Here is a 15905-nt window from a genome sequence, read left to right as displayed (position 1 = left end):
TGCCCCCAAGTTGGGCAACACCAATATATCAATCAATTAATCACAAACAGGCAAACTTATTGATAATAATACCTTAACTGTAGGAGATTTTAGTCTTCCACTTAGTGGCAATGGACGGATCATCTAAGCACAGAACCAACAAAGAAACAATGGCTCTGAGTGACACATTAGACCCGATGGACTCAACAAATCTATTCAGAACGTTTCATGCTAAGCAGCAGAATACACATGCTTCTCAAGCACACATGGAACGTTCTCCAGAATAGATCACATATTGGGTCACAAATTAGACATTAAGAGGTATAAAAAGACTGAGATCTTATCATGCATTTTTTTTCAGATCATAAGTCTATATGAAACTTACCACAAGAACAAATTTGGGAAGCCCTCAAATACATGGAGGTTAAAGAACATCCTAACAAAGAATAAATTGGTTAACCAAGAAGTTTAGGAAGAAATAAAAAAATGCATGGAAGCAAATGAAAATGAAGACATGACAGTCCAAACCCTTTAGGATACAGCAAAAGCAGTCCTAAAACGAAACTACATTGCAATTCATGCCTATTTCTAGAAGCAAGAAAGATCTCAAATGCACAACGTCACCTTATACCTAAAGGAGCTAGAAAAGGAGCAGCAAATAAAGCCCCAAGCCAGCAGAAGAAGGAAAATAAAAAGATTAGAGCAGAAGTAAATGATATAGAATCCCCCAAAAAGAGTAGAACAGATCAATGAAATTAAGAGAGGATGTTTTGAAAGAAGAAACCAAATTGATAACCCCCTAGTAAGACTTCTCAAAATGAAAAGAGAGAGGACCCAAATGTACAAAATCACAAATGAAAGAGGAGAGATCACAACCACCATGGAAATACAATTATAAGAGAATACTATAAAAAATTATGTGCCACGTCAGGATAATCTGGGAGAAATGGACAAATTCCAAGACTTTCACACACTACCAAAACTCAAATAGGAAGAAATCGAAAATCTGAACAGGCCCATAACCAGCAAAAAATGGAACCGATTGTCAAAAATCTCCCAGCAAATAAGAGTCGTAGGCCAGATGGCTTCCCAGAGGAATTCTATCAGACCTCTACAGAAGTGTTATGTCTATTCAGCTCAAACTTTTCCAAAAGATGGAAATGTAAGGAATGCTTCCAAACTCATTCTATTTAGCCAGCATTGTCTTGATTTCCAAACCATACAAAGACCCCACTAAAAAGGAGAATCATAAGCCAATATTCCTGATGAAACTGGTTGCAAACATCCTCAAAATATACAAGCAAATTGATTTCAACAGTAAATTAAAGAATTGTTCACCATGATCCAGTAGGATTCATTCCTGGGATGCAGGGCTGTTTCAATATTCAGAAATCAATCAATGTCGTATGCCACATTAATAAAAGAAAGGATAAGAACAATATGGTCTTGCCAATTGATGCAGAAAAAGCAATTGACAAAGCACAGCATCCTTTCTTGATAAAAACCCTCAAGAAAATGGGGATAAAAGGAACATAACTTCATATCATAAAAGCCATGTATGAAAGGCCTATAGGTAATATCATCCTCAATAGAGAAAAACTGAGAACTTTCCCCCTGAGATCAGGAACATGGCAGTGATGTCTATTCTCACCACTTCGGGTCAACATAGAACTGGAAGTCCTAGCTGCAGCAATCAGAAAACAAAGTGAAATAAAAGGCATCCAATTGTCAAGGAAGAAACCAAACCTTCACTCTTCGCAGATGACATGATACTCTCTATGAAAAACCCAAAAGACTCCACAAAAAACTGCTAGAGCTGATACATGAATTCAGCAAAGTCACAGGATACAAAATCAATATAGAGAAATAGGTTGCATTTCATACAATAATAATGAAGCAGCAGAAAGTGATGTCAAGGAATTGATTCTATTACCATTGCACCAAAAACCATGAAATACCTAGGAAGAAACCAAACAAACAGGTAAAACATCTGTATGCTGAAAACTATACAAAGCTTCTGAAGGAAGTTGAAGAAGACACAAAAATGGAAAAACATTCCATGCTCATAGATTCAAAGGACAAATATTGTTACAATGTCAACACCACCCAAAGCAATCCACACATTCAATGCAATACCTATCAAGATAACACCAGCGTTCTTCACAGAACTAGAACAAACAGTCTAAAATTTTATGGAACCAGAAAAGAACCTGAGTACCAAACATTATCAAAGTAATGTTGAAAAAGAAAGCCAAAGCCAGAGGCATCACAATTCCAGACATTATGCTGTATTACAAAGCAGTAATTGTCAAGACTGTATGGTTATGGCACAAACACAGACCCATAGATCAACGGAATATATGAATAGAGAACCCAGAAATGGACCCATAAATAAAGGCTACCTAATCTTCAACAAAGCAGGGAAGTGTATCCAATGGTAAAAAGACAGTGTCTTTAACAAATGGTGCTGGGAGAATGACTGTGACACGAAGAAGAATGAAACTGGACCACTTTCTTACCCCATGTACAAAAATAAATTCAAAATGGATGAAAGACCAAATGTGAGACTTGAAACCATCAAATCCTAGAGGAGAAAACAGGCAGCAACCTCTTTGACCTAGGCCACAGCAACTCTTTACGTGACATGGTTCTAGAGGCAAGGGAAATAAAAGCAAAAATGAACTATTGGGACCTCATCAGGACAAAAAGCATCTGCACAGTGAAGGAACCAATCAACAAAACTGAAAAGCAACTGATGGAATGGAAAAAGGTATTTGCAAATGACATATGGGATAAAGGGTTAGTATCCAAAATCTATAAAGAACTTACCAAACTGAACACTCAAAAAGCAAATAATCTAGTGAAGAAATGGGCAGAAAACATGAATAGACACTTTTCCAAGGAAGACATCCAGATGGCCAACAGACACATGAAAAGTTGCTCAACATCACTCGTCATCAGGAAAATACAAATCAAAACCACACTGAGATACCACCTCACACCGGTCAGAGTGGCTAAAATTAACAACTCAGGAAACAGCAGCTGTTGGTGAGGATGTGGAGAAATGGGAACCCTCTTGCACTGTTGGTGGGAATGCAAACTGGTGCAGCCACTCTGGAAAACAGTGTGGAGGTTCCTCAAAAAATTAAAAATAGAACTACCCTATGATCCAGGAATACCACTACTAGAAACTTATCCAAAGGATACAGGATTGCTGATACATAGGGGCACAGGTACCCCAATGTTTATAGCCATGCTTTCAACAATAGCCAAATCATGGAAAGAACCTAAATGTCCATCAACTGATGAATGGATAAAGAAATTGTGGTTTATATATACAATGGAACACTACTTGGCATTGAGAAAGAATGAAATCCTGCAACAACGTGGAAGGAACTGGAAGGTATTATGCTAAGTGAAATAAGTCAGTCAGACAAAGACAGATATCATATGTTTTCATCCGTACGTGGAACTTGAGAAACTCAACAGAAGACCATGGGGGATGGGTAGGGGGCAAAATGGTTTCCAACAGAGAGGGAGACAAACCCATAAGAGACTCTTAAATACAGAGAACAAATGGAGGGTTGATGGGTGGGACAGGGGAGAGGGGAAAATGGGTGATGGGCATTGAGGAGAGCACTTGTGGGGATGAGCACTGGGTGTTGTATGTAAGCAATGAATCACGGGAATTCACCCCTGAAAACAAGACCACACTGTGTACACTCTGTGTTAGCTAAATTGATGATAAACTATGTTAAAAAATAAAATATATAAAGCTCAAAAAATAAATAAACATTAAAAAACTTACCAAACTCAACACCCAAAACACAAATAATACAGTGAAGAAATGGGAAAAAGACATGAATAGACACTTTTTGAAGAACACATCCAGATGACTAACAGACACATGAAAAGAGGCTCAACATTACTCATCACCAGAAAAATACAATTGAGAACCATAATGAGATACCACCTTATAGCTGTCACAATGGCTAAAATTTACAACTCAGGAAATGACAGAATTTGGCAATGATGCAGAGAAATGGGAACACTTTTGAACTCTTGTTGAGAATGCAAACTGGTGCAGCCACTCTGGAAAGACATACGGGTGGTCCTTAAAAAATTAAAAATTGAAGTACCCTATGACCCAGCAATTGCTCTACTAGGAATTTATTCAAAAGATACAAAAATGCATATTTGAAAGCTCACATGAACCCCAATGTTGATAGCTCTGCTATGGAAAGAGTCCAAACGTCCATTGACTTATGAATGAATAAGGAAGATGTGCTATATACAGGTACAATGTGATACTACTTGGCAATCAAAGAGAATGGAATCTTGTCATTTGCAACATCGTTCATGGAACTAGAAGGCATTATGCTAAACAATATAAATCAGTGAGAGAAAGAAAGATATACGATTTCACTCATACGGGGAATTTGAGAAACTCAACAGATGAACATAGGGGATGGAAAGGAAAAATGAGATAAAAACGGAGAGGGTGGCAAAACATAAGACTCTTAAATACAGAGAACAAACTAAGGGTTCCTGGATGGGAGGTGATTGGGGGGTTGGGTTAAATGTGTGATGGTCATTAAGGAGAGCCCTTTATGGGATGAGCACTGGCCATTATATGTAAGACATGAATCACTGGCTTCTACTCCTGAAGCCAAGAGTACAGTCTATGATAACTAACTTGAATTAAGAAGAAGAAGAAGAAGAAGAAGAAGAAGAAGAAGACGGCAAGACTTCAGAAAATCAAAATGATAGGGGCACATTCATCGGGTAAGTGGATTAGTATGACATTCACTATGATGTCAAAGGAATTGGGGTTCCTTTTGAATACTAGCAGGGAGTCTTTGGAGGAAATAATAGTTGGTGTGTGAGGTTTAGAGGCCTGAAACCTGAGAATTAAGCAGTATTAGAATTTAGGATAAAATTTCTGTCAATTTGGGGAACCACTTATTGTTTCAAAGCTTGAGGCTCATGTCTTCTTAGGAAACTGTGCCTCTCAGTAATTCCAGCTGCTTGGTGTGTGTCCGCTAGGTGTAAATTCCACAAGAGTCCATGTTCTAGTGCCCACACCTGAACAACTTGGAAGGTGATATGGGCATCAGATCTGAATCTGTGATGTCAGGCGGACCAAATGAGATGAACACAAATCTGGTTAAGATGGAGATTACATGATGGGAAGCAGTATTTCTGGAAGGAGTGGCCAGCAGGAATCCATTGAAGAGGCTGATGATAATGATTGCATAGCTAGTAGCTCCAGAAGAAGGCAGAAATAGTCCAATAAAATCCATTTGCCATCATGAGTAAGGTCAATAGCCCAAGGGCACATGTCCCCATCAGGGAACATCCAGTTTGCTTTGGCAGCCAAGGAAGCTATTGTCTACCCCCACACTGGCCCGAGCTGGAGTGGGGAGATGCTGCACTGATATTCCCACTCAGTGAGTGTTGTCACTCTCCTCTGGTTTGTTGTGGTATGGAACCATTCTGCTGTGTGTTCAGCTTCTCTGGAGAGAGTTTTGTCTGGGGCTGTGTCTGTTATGCTGGGAAGTGACCTGTGCAGGGCCTTGGGTGAGGCATCTACTTTGGATGAGGAGTTTTGCCATGTTATTATACTATGCTTCTGGTGTGTGTTGGTGTATGTGTGGAGAGATATTAGTGAGCATAATTGGCATGTGTGAGTTGGCTATTTTTTCCAAATGGAGGCAGCCCAGATATTTTCCCTGCATTCAAAAATTAGCCTTTTGCCTTTGTCCAGATGAGACTAAACCCATTGTCTACAGCCCACAAGTCAGTAAAAATGTGTAAATTTGGGGGCCTCATTCTTAGGGCCTGTTGTCAGACCAGGCACACTTCCACCAATTCTGCCAGTTGTGCTGAGCCTAGAGAACCCTTGTCAACTAGGCATATACTTCCATAAGATGATATAGTGCAGCCTTCTTGGGGGCTGCCATGTGTACAATGGTGGAAAGAACACCAGCTCCTTTTCCATGTCAGACAATTGGTCCCATGGTGCTTCCCAAACTGCTAGGGGCCAGCAGTGAGGAGTACCACTAGTTGTGCCTCAGGACCAGGGAAGCAGAGAATGAGCATGAGGAAGACCACATTCTCTTTTCACCTGAAAGTGCTCTTGATAGTAGGTTTAGCTCTTCTGGAATATATGATTCCCATTTTAATATTTCCATTTTAACAGTGAGTCATCAGTGGCCATGCCAAGTCCCTGTTGGGTTGGATCCTTGACCCAAGGCAAGATCTTTGTGTGCCAAGTGCTATAGGCTGTGAGCCAGTTCGTGCCTCTGTCTCTAAGGGGTCAGGCTGTCAAGATGTGGTTCTCAATCGCATGGACCAGGCTGCTGTCTGGGGAAGATGTTTGGCCTCGAATCCCATCGGCAGCAGAATAGATTCACGCTTAGTCCACAGAGTTCAAAAAGTGAAATCAAGTATTTCATGTGATTAAACTCAGAAGTCTGGGCCTGGTCGGACTAAAGGCAGCACCTGCTGTATGTTTTGCTGGGCCAGTCATAAGGCAATCTTGGAGGTTCTCTCCCGTGGAAAGAAGCCCACTAGTGTGTAATGGCATAAACAATCAAAGTCGAATGGGTGCATGTTGATTGTGTTGCCTTTAAAAGATGAAGGGACCTAATTACAAGCCGCTCCTGTCAAAGTGGAGTGGGAGGTTTGATTTTGAAGAGTTGATGTTTTATAATCAGAGATGTTCCTTGGGCCTCAGCTGGCCACACGAAGCCATGAAATTTGATAAAGTGGCCAATCCTTGGATCTTATATGGGGAATGGTGTAAGGTTCAGGAGAAAATGTGCAGCAGTGGCAAGTTATGCAAATAGCAGAGGGTCCATAGGTCCTGACCCCACTTGCCTTTATGAGGAGCTGTGCCTGTATGAAGGAGGTTGTCCCTGTTACCAGTTAGAACATGAGGACCAGTGCTACCCCCACACACAGCTCAGGTAAGGCAGCTTTGCCTTTTCTCCTTCAAAGGGCATTGCTTGGCATCTTTATTTGGTAACCCCTGCTTGGGCCTGAGTTGCCACTGGTATGTCCTGGCCCTTAATTAATGTGATAGGACTTTAGGAAAATCTGATCCCTTTCATCTTAAGTTAGCAGCTGGATCCATGCTGAGAGTCGGTAAACACACTTCAAGTCTAAAACCCATTAAAGGGAACTCTCTTCTGGTGGGACATTAGCAGACAGAAAATATATCTATGGCCATCATACCAGTTCTGCTTAGTGATCTCCAATATTCAGGAGGACTCTGGCTGTTTCTTTGGGAAATTATCATTTAAGCAAGGATTCGCCAGCATTACTCTGTATAGTCAGTACGCTGCAGAGTAAAACATGCAAAAAAAAAAAAAAGCCATCAAGCAGTGGACTTCTCCTGTATAGGATTGCCCACCTGTGACAGCCAGTTAGGGAGCCATGCACAGCTAAAAGGCATTCTCCAGGGTCAAAACCTAATGAAATACACACCAAGACACATCACAATAAAATTCCTGAAAACTAAAGACAAATAGTAATCATAAAGTCAAAGAGAAGGGATACCTCATCTACCCAGCATATTTCTCATCAGAAACCATGGAGTCCAGAAGGAAGGGGCACAACACTTGTAAAGTGTTGAAAAACTGTCAAACCAGAACTCAACATCCAGAGAAAATATCCTTCAGAAATGAAAGGGAAATCAAGACATTTTAGATGAAGAAAAACCCAAAGAATTTGTCAACAGCACCTACTAAAGGATTTAAGCAAGTGTTTTTTAAAGGGAAAGAAATGACACAAGAAGAGAACTCAAGTATCAGGAAAGCAAGAACAACAAACAGAAAAACATGGGCAAATATAAAAGATGTTCCTTGTTTCTTTGAGTTTTAGAAATTGTCTGCAACAGTTGCCAATATCAAAACATTGATCTGACTCCCACCGTTTATTGACTACATATTTAAAGAAACTGTTTTACAAGTGGGAGAGTAAAGGGACTTAACAGGAGATAAAGTGTCTCTTCTTCATTAAAATTTGTGAAAAGCAGACACCATTAAACTGTGGTAAGTAATGAACATAAAATATCAGACCTAGAGCAATCAATAAAAATTATACATACAGAGCTATTCAAAAGCACTAGGTATAAATCAATGTAATTAAAAAATATTCAAGTAACTCACAGGAGGTGGAAAAAAGCAAGCATATTCCTTACTTGAAATACAAATAAAGATACTTTTCATTAGGAAAGAAAGAAACAAAGAAAGAAAGACAGAAAGAAAAAAAGATGGGAAGAAAGAAAGAAAGAAAGAAAAGAAAGAAAAGAAGGAAAACATAGAAATCAAAAATAGAAGGAACAAACCACACAAAAAAAGTAAAATGGCAGGCTTAAAGTTTTACATATCAATAACTACACTAAGTGCAAATGTTTAACTCAATAATTTAAAGACTAACAGATTGTTAAATAATGACCCACTATTTATTTATTTATTTATTTATTTATTTACTTACTTACTTATTTATTTATTTTTAACATTTATTTGTTTATATTGAGAGAGAGCATGCAAGTAAGTGGGGGAGAGGAGAAAGAGAAGGAGAGAAAATCCCAAGCAGGCCCTAAAGCAGGGCCTGATCTCAGGAATCAAGAGTTCCTAACCTGAGCCAAAATCAAGAATCAGATGCTTAACTGACTGAGCCACCCAGGCACCCTGACCCACTCTTTCAAGAAATTATTACTCTTACAGCAATACAGGTAGAGGAAAGTAAAAACATGGAAAATGATACATCAAGCAAATATTAATCAAAAGCAATAAGAAATGAAATGTGAAATTGGTCACACACAGAAAGACAAATACTGTATAATTTCACCATACGTGGAATTAAGAACCAAACAAATGAACCAACAAATTAAAAATGAGACAAACAAAAAGACAGACTTTTAATACAGAGGGAAACTGGTGGTTGCCAGAGGGGAGAGGTTGGGGAGATTGGTAAATAGATTAAGGGGGTTAAGAGCACACTTACTGTGATGAGCACTGGGTAACATATAGAATGGTGAAATGATTATATCATACAACTGAAACTAATATAACACTGTATGTTAATTATACTTCAACATAAATAGTCCCCTACTATCAAAGTCATTAAGAACTTACCTAATAACAGAGTAGAAAATTTAATAAACATTTAACAAAGAAATTTCAGAGAGCAATAAGTATTCCATAAGTGTATTGTGACAGAGAGAATTGGATTCACCTGACTTCAGGTCAAGTGTGTAGGGAGCTCTAGCCACCAAAGTGAACATTGAGTTGAGACGTGACTGCTGAAAAGAAGCCAGCCATGTGAAGGATCTAAGCCACAAGTGTTGTAGGGAGAGAGAACAGGATTAAGGCCAAACTGTGGCAAGATGTTTGCTGAGTGTAAGGGACAGAAGGAAGGCTGGAGATGCTGGAGTGTAGGGAGCAAGTGGGGGAGTGCTCTCAGTCACCACTAGCATGTTTCCATCACTCAGGAAATGCCCCACGTGGCCTCACTGTCGGCGCTCAGTACTTTGTGGGGCTCAGTGAGCTTTTACTTATTTAGATTTTTATCTGATAAACCTTTACTTATGTTGAAGTTTGATATGAATTCCTTTTCATTAACAACCTGATAGTTTTAAAAATCTTCGTCTCCTAGTTCATGCAAACATGAACATAGCCCCAAGTCTGTGCCAAACATTTGTTAAAATTGATTAATTCTTAGCTTCATAACAGGTACTATAACTGATTATTTCAGAAAGCTGTGGATTTGTAGGCTTCTCTCTGTGACCAGTAATAGAATGGAATTTAAAAATTGTTTACTCCTGGGGTGACTGTGTAGCTCAGTTGGTCAAGTGTGTGACCTGATTTTGGCATGGTCATGATCTGAGGGTTCATGAGTTCGAGCCCCATGTGAGGCTCTGTGCTGATAGTGCAGAGCCTGCTTGCGATTCTCGGTCTCCCTCTCTCTCCCCCTCTCCTGCATGTTCTCTCTCTCTCAAAAATAAACAAGCAAGCAAGCAAACAAACAAACATTTAAAAATAAGTGTTTATACCTGCTATGATGAGACAAAAATTCCTTGGTCATAAGATTTCAACCCAGATGTCACACTGGGGGAAATTCAAAGCCAAATTCCTAACACATTCGGAGGAGAAATATGAGGAACAACTCTCCAGGGATAGAACACTACAGCTTTCTCACAGTCCAGCTTGCCTGTCAGGAATGTAAGTCACTGATACAAAGTGGTGACTGAGCCAGTTAGAAAATATATATCTGGTTATTCATATTTTCTTTTTAGAAAATACACACGGGTAAAATACAACGTTCAGACATCCTGCATTTTTTTTCCAATCACTGCCCTCTTGGTTTTGGGTGAACCTGAAGCATTAGCACAGCCAAGAGCAGTCATCTTTTGGTTTGAATTCATAGCAGCTTTTGACACTCTCTTATTAGGCAGTACTGATGGTTTTTTAGGAATCTGGTCCTAGTACTGAGATAGTTTCCAGTATAAATAAATTTCCTCAGTATAGAGTTTTTATCAGATATCATATTGGCAAATTTTTCAATGTAATACTCAGTTACTTCACTATTAACGGCACCTTTTCACCACATACATTCAGATGTTAAAACAGTGGTTCTTCCTTGGGGACAGATTTGCCACACACACCCCTCACTGGGGAATTTGGCAATGTATGGAGACATTTGTTGGTTTTCATAGCTGGGGTTTCATCTAATATCTAGTGGGTAGAGGCTAGCAATGTTGATAGACATCCTACCATGTGCGCAACAGCCTTCCTACAAGAATTAACTTCTCCAAAATGTCAACAGCTATTGATTAATTATATGGTATTCTATTACATTTGTCATTTTGGAGTCTTCTCTTTTTTTTTCCTTAGTTAATGTAGTTAGAGCATTGTTAATTTTTTTTTTTCCTGAAAATCCAGTCATTACTTTCAATGTTAAGTTATTATGTATTCTGGTCTCTATTTCTGATTTTTCTTTGTTTTTTCCTTCCTCTACTAAATTCCCCCAAGTTTCTCCTTTTTCTAGTTCCTTGTGGTGTTCCTTTATTTTTGAGAGAGTGGGAGAGAGACACAGCATAAGTGGGGGAGGGGCAGGGAGAGGGAGACACAGAATCCAAAGCTGGCTTCAGGCTCTGAGTTGTCAGCACATAGCTGGACGCAGGGCTTGAACCCACAAACCATGAAATCATGACCTGAGCCAAAGTCGAACGCTTCATTGACTGAGCCACCTAGGTGCCCCTCTTTTCTTCCTTCCTTCCTTCCTTCTTTCTTTCTTTCTTTCTTTCTTTCTTTCTTTCTTTCTTTCTTTCTTTCTAATTCTTTCTTTCTTTCTTTCTTTTTCTTCTTTCTTTCCCTTTCTTTCTTTCTTTCTTTTTCTTCTTTCTTTCTTTCTTTCTTTCTTTCTTTCTTTCCCTTTCTTTCTTTCTTTCTTTTTCTTCTTTCTTTCTTTCTTTCTTTCTTTCTTTCTTTCCTCTTTCTTTCTTTCTTTCTTTCTTTCTTTCTTTCTTTCTTTCTTTCCTCTTTCTCTCTTCCATTCTCTTTCTTTCTTTCCCTCTCTCTCTTTTTCTTTCTTTCTTTCTTTCTTTCTTTCTTTCTTTCTTTCTTTCTTTCTTTCTTTCATTCTTTCTTTCAATACAGGCTAGAAAACAACATTTTTTAAGCAGTGCACACTTAAGGCACCTGGGTGGCTCCGTTGGTTGATAGCCAGACTTCAGCTCAGGTCATGATCTCACGGTTCATGGGTTCCAGCCCCATGTTGGACTCTGTGCTGACAGCTTGCAAAGTCTCTGGAGCCTGCTTCAGATTCTGTATCTCCTTCTCTCTACCTCTCTCCCCCTCACAGTCTTTCTCTGTCTCTCAAAAATATACATAAATATTAAAAAAATTTTGTACAGTGCACACTTAGCCCAGTTTGGTGATCAGTATTTTAGCCTTTGCATTTTCCACCTTGCAATGTGAGCTACTGGCTTTGGCCCCAGGATGTTGCCTCCCCAGTGATGGCAGATATCAGCATACCTGTCATTGTATTGGTCCTGATTCCTTCCATCAGCTGAACCAGAGCTCCTTTGTCTCCCAACTTAACCTGTGTGAAGGCAACAGTGGTGCAGGTCTTCCTGTGGACCTGATGCCCCAGCCTGGCCTTCTCCTTGAAGAACAGTAGTGCAGTAGGGAACCCAAACTTTATGACACAGGGAATGCAGGAAGTCAACCAGCTTTATGGGATCCACATCACATGCAATCACTACCAGCAGAGCCTTCTTGTTTTTCCACCAAGGTGGTGACACTATTAAGGCTACCACAAGGGACAGGCAGCCTCTCAGTGGGGACATCCCCTTTGCCAGCAGCTTTCTTCTCAGCCTGGGTCAACAGTCTCTGCTTCTTCACTTTCTTTGTCTCTGGTCTGTATTTGTGGGCCAGCTTCAGCAGTGGAGTGGTTGTTTGGTGGTCCAAAGTCTGGGCGAACTGATTAATCATGGGAGGCACTTGTAGGTGTTTATGGAGAATATGCCTTTGCTGCTGCAGCTGGATGTAGTGGGGTCATTTGACACAATGAATGAGATCCCTTTTAGGCTGCATTTCCTGTCTGATGACAAAATTCTTGGGCCAGTCTTGTCCACCTTCTTGGCCTCTGCTTCTTCACGACAGCCTCCTTAGCCTCCTTTCCTGTAACAGCTTGGATAGCTGGAGGAGAGACCTGAAATTTTTTCCTTAATACAAACACTGATAGCATAAATTGCACTTGTGTTTAGTTTTTCTTTTGTTTTGAGACATATTTTGGTGTTCTGTTTGATTTCTCATTTGGCCAGTTGCTTGTGCAGTAGTGCGTTGTTTAATATTTACAAATAAATACTGAATGTTTACATTGTAAATTTTCCAGGTTTGTTTTATTGTTGATCTGTAGTTTTGTACTGTTGTGGTTGGAAAATATACTGGGTATGGTTTCAAACAAACAAACAAACAAGCCCCCCAAATGTTAACAGTGCTGAGTTTGAAAACACTGGTTTATACTGGGTTGCTTCTAAAAATTCTAGACTCACAATTCATATACAGACTCACCTTGCAACTCAAGTCTTTGAATTTTAGTTTGTGTAAATACAAAAATAAGAAACTAGAAAGTTGTATAAATTCACCAATTTCTTGTTGAGCCCGTTCATCAATGTAAGCCAGGAACTTTAGTTTTTATTTTTTCCCTTATGCAATGTTTTTCAATATTTCATGATATCTTGATTATCAGCATCTCTGATAATTTTCAACAACTTGTTTTTCTTTATAAGTCATAAATTGTGACTGCCATAGGACATTTTCAGGAAAATGTGTCAAACTTTCTCCATAATTCTATATTCTATTCTATTGATAATATCAGATGCTCTCTTCTGTATGTCTCACTTTTAACACAGAGGTATTTTTTCCCTAGTTCTAAGTTTTTCTTGTTAATTATACTTGAATAAAATTTTTCCCTTAGTCCTATTAAACATAAAACAAAAATATCAGGGCACCTGGGTGGCTCAGTTGGTTGGTTAAGCAGTCCTACTCTTGGTTCAGCTCAGTTCATGATCTCACTGTTCATGGGTTCAAACCCCACAATGGCTTCTGCACGACAACGCAGAGCCTGTTGGGGATTCTCTCTGTCCCTCTCTCTCTGCCTCTCCCCCTCCTCGTGCTCTCTGTATCTCTCCCAATAAATAAATAAACTTAAAAAAATCAAAATATACACATATATGTGTGTATATATGTGTGTATGTATGTACATCACATGTATGTGCATTATGGTGTGTAATGTTTACAGATATATACACACATGTATTACATATATCTTTCTATATATTACATACATATTGAAACTACAGAAGCATATGGCACTGACTGACCAATAAGAGTTCTGACTTGTTTGACCTGTTACCACACCAGTTTAGATTTGTCAAATAGATTCCACATCAAAATTTTTAAAAAGATCTGGTTTTCTGAGGGTTGTGGATTTGGAAATGTAGGCAAAGGACTGAGGAACTGTATTTCAATCATAGTTTTAATCTCCTTAACAGTCTTCCGGCACATCCCATTGAATTTAGTATAAAAGTCAAATGCTACCACATCCACAGGCTTTTAGTGCCACCTGCATGTGATCTCTCTAGTCGAAACTTCCCTCTCCTTCCTCTCACTGTGTGTGCCTCAACAAACTCTTTCCTCTGGTTTCATGAGGAAGTTCACCAATTCACCGCCCCGCACCCCCCCACACACACCCTCTAGCTCACATCTACTTACTCCTTCCTGTCACATTCTAAACATCACTCTTGAGACCACCTCTCTGGCACCCTAAGGTAACTCAGATCATCCAAATATCCTCTGCTCTAGAACTGGACACTTGTCTCGTGACGTTTCTCACTCCCATGTAAAGTCTTACCTGGTTGGGTTTTGTCCATCACTTTCCCTAAATTTTAAACTCTCCTAGTGGAGGGGATGCATTTGTTTCCCCTCTTTGGATTCTCAGGTGTGGGCAGGGCCTGAGACAGCTCAGCCCAGGCCAAGTGCTGGTTTGGAGGGGCGGAGGGGGTAAGCAGGTGGGACATGTTTCAGGCCCAGGTAAAGGGCTGTGGCAGGAGAGGAGGGAGGTGGGTGTCTGTCAGGAGATAGTGTAGGAGGAGGCAGTGAGAGGGAAATGCCTGGTGCAGTCAGGCTGGGAGGTCAGCCTCTGAGCCCAGAACCCAGTGACCCCGACAGGCTCCCAGGAGAGGGGTCACCTTCCCCCATCCCTGCCCACAGAGGAGAGAAGAGCCGTGGGTGTAGGTGGTTTTGGGGTGCGGGTGGAGCTCCTGAGGCATATCTCCATCAGTGTCTTCCAGGAGCCCACGGGATGACCGGATCGCCCCTGTCCCCACAGCACATTACATGTAGCAATTTAAGGCCTAGTGTCATTACTCCAGTGGGAGGAGAAGGTGTGGCTCCTGGTCAGTTACATCTCTAACCAGAAAGAGAACGTGCACTTCGACAGCGATGTGGGGGAGTACAGAGCAGGGGAGGTGGTGACAGAACAGGGGAGGCTTGACACTGAGCACTGGACCCAGCACAAGGACCTCATGGATAGGTCGAAGGCCGCAGCAGACAGTCTCTGCAGACACAACTAAGGGGTTGTTGAGAGCTTCACTGTGTAGAGCCGGTGAATGTGGCAGGGCTGGTAGGGGTGGGGTGTGTGTGGGCATGTGTGTGTTTGTGCGTGTGTGGGATGGGCGAGAGAGACAGAGACAGAGTGAGAGACAGAGAGAGAGACAGAGACTGAGAGTCTGTCCAGGACTAGCATGCAGGGTCTTGATCCAGTACAAGTCAGGAGGGGCCCTATGAGAGCTTGTTTCCAGGAAAAGTGTGGTGTGTCCATGTGTGATGTGGGGAGAGTGTGAGTGTGAGCATGTGGTCACCCTCTCTTCCTGCCCCTCACTCTTCTTAATTCTGAATCCCCTGAAATAACTGTGCCTGTGTGTGTGTGTGTGTGTGTGTGTGTTTGTGTGTGTGTGACCTTTTGAGAGAGAAACAATGTCAGACTATTTTTTGACAGGTTGGGGTGACATCTGAGGCCCCTCTGATCTATCTGAGACTTAATGTCTCAACTTGTTGCTTTTTTTCTTAGTGTATGTATTCTTATGTTCTTGAAGTAATGATAAGGTTATTTAAGGAGTTGCATATTTCTTTCTATAGTTATAACAATTCACCTCACATTCCCATTTTTAGATCTTTTTTGAATGTTGACAGAGTCAGTTGAAAATTTATGTTTTTTATTTATAATTCATATTCCTTTGATTTCTAAGGTTCTTGAACTTTTTTCCACATATTTATTGACTAATTGTTGTTCCAGCTCCGAAATAATATACTTTCCATTATCTCTGTGGCCTGGTGTTTTTCTCAGTG

At 40.4% G+C, this 15905-nt stretch overlaps 1 protein-coding gene and 1 pseudogene across 1 annotated transcript in view; both read right to left on the bottom strand.

Moving 5' to 3' along the window:
- The window catches only part of LOC131513998 (HLA class II histocompatibility antigen, DR alpha chain), an 87769-nt gene that overhangs the window by 20529 nt on the left and 51335 nt on the right, over nucleotides 1-15905 (bottom strand). The window lies entirely within an intron of this gene.
- Nucleotides 11913-14063, bottom strand: LOC131515385 (large ribosomal subunit protein eL8-like; annotated as a pseudogene).

This window comes from Neofelis nebulosa, chromosome 6 (genome assembly GCF_028018385.1).
Source record: "Neofelis nebulosa isolate mNeoNeb1 chromosome 6, mNeoNeb1.pri, whole genome shotgun sequence".
Lineage (NCBI taxonomy): Eukaryota > Metazoa > Chordata > Mammalia > Carnivora > Felidae > Neofelis > Neofelis nebulosa.
This window is presented reverse-complemented; position numbering and strand designations above follow the sequence as displayed.